Genomic DNA, 2,041 nt, shown 5'->3' with positions numbered 1-2,041 from the left:
AACACTCAAATTGCGTCCCGATTCAATACCTCGTCGTCCAGCAGATTTGTCTCCATGGGTCTATTGCTGCCTCGGGCACCTTATGGCCGTTCTGCTGTGAGTCAAAGATTTCCGAATCTGACGAAAAACTGATAGTGAATTGTAACATTCTGGGCCACCTAATGACGATGGATCACTCAAATTGCGTCCCAATTCAATACATCGTCCTCCAGCCGACTTGTCTCCATGGGTCTATTGCTGCCTCGGGCACCTTATGGCCGTTCTGCTGTGAGTCAAAGATTTTCGAATCGGACGAAAAACTGATAGTGAATTGTAACGTTCAGGGCCAACTAATGACGATGGATCACTCAAATTGCGTCCCGATTCAATACATCGTCCTCCAGCAGACTTGTCTCCATGGGTCCATTGCTGCCTCGGGCACCTTATGGCCGTTCTGCTGTGACTCAAAGATTTTCGAATCGGACGAAAAACTGATAGTGAATTGTAACGTTCAGGGCCTCCTAATGACGATGGAACACTCAATTTGCGTCCCGATTCAATACATCGTCCTCCAGCAGACTTGTCTCCATTGGTCTATTGCTGCCTCGGGCACCGTATGCCCGTTCTGCTGTGAGTCAAAGATTTTCGAATCGGACGAAAAACTGAAAGTGAATTGTAACATTCAGGGCCACCTAATGACGATGGATCACTCAAATTGCGTCCCGATTCAATACATCATCCACCAGCAGACTTGTCACCATGCGTCTATTACTGCCTCGGGCACCTTATGGCCGTTCTGCTGTGACTCAAAGATTTTCGAATCGGACGAAAGACTGATAGTGAATTGCAACGTTCAGGGCCTCCTAATGACGATGGAACACTCAAATTGCGTCCCGATTCAATACATCGTCCTCCAGCAGACTTGTCTTCATGGGTCTATTGCTGCCTTGTGCACCTTATGGCCGTTCTGCTGTGAGTCAAAGATTTTCAAATCTGACGAAAAGCTGATAGGGAATTGTAACATTCAGGGCCACCTAATGCGATGGATCACTCAAATTGCGTCTCGATTCAATACATCGTCCTCCAGCAGACTTGTCTCCATGGGTCTATTGATGCCTCGGTCACCTTATGGCCGTTCTGCTGTGAGTCAAAGATTTTCGAATCGGACGAAAAACTGATAGTGAATTGTAACATTCAGGGCCACCTAATGACGATGGACCACACAAATTGCGTCCCGATTCAATACATCGTCCTCCAGCCGACTTGACTCCATGGGTCTATTGCTGCCTCGGGCACCTTATGGCCGTTCTGCTGTGAGTCTAGATTATCTAATGGGACGAAAAACTGATAGTGAATTGTAACGTTCAGGGCCACCTAATGACGATGGATCACTCAAATTGCGTCCCGATTCAATACATCGTCCTCCAGCAGACTTGTCTCCATGGGTCTATTGCTGCCTCGGGCACCTTATGGCCGTTCTGCTGTGAGTCAAAGATTTTCGAATCGGACAATAAACGGACAGTGAAGTATAACGTTCAGGGCCACCTAATGACGATGGATCACTCAAATTGCGTCCCGATTCATACATCGTCCTCCAGCAGACTTGTCTCCATGGGTCTATTGCTGCCTCGGGCACCTTATGGCCGTTCTGCTGTGAGTCAAAGATTTTCGAATCGGACAAAAAACGGACAGTGAAGTATAACGTTCAGGGCCACCTAATGACGATGGATCACTCAAATTGCGTCCCGATTCAATACATCGTCCACCAGCAGACTTGTCTCCATGGGTCTATTGCTGCCTCGGGCACCTTATGGCCGTTCTGCTGTGAGTCAAAGATTTTCGAATCGGACAAAAAACGGACAGTGAAGTATAACGTTCAGGGCCACCTAATGACGATGGATCACTCAAATTGCGTCCCGATTAATACATCGTCCTCCTGCAGACTTGTCTCCATGGGTCTATTGCTGCCTCGGGCACCTTATGGCCGTTCTGCTGTGAGTCTAGATTATCGAATGGGACGAAAAACTGATAGTGAATTGTAACGTTCAGGGCCAACTAATGA

The sequence above is a fragment of the Schistocerca cancellata genome, chromosome 7 (genome assembly GCF_023864275.1).
Source record: "Schistocerca cancellata isolate TAMUIC-IGC-003103 chromosome 7, iqSchCanc2.1, whole genome shotgun sequence".
NCBI lineage: Eukaryota > Metazoa > Arthropoda > Insecta > Orthoptera > Acrididae > Schistocerca > Schistocerca cancellata.
Note: the sequence above shows the minus strand (reverse complement) of the source record.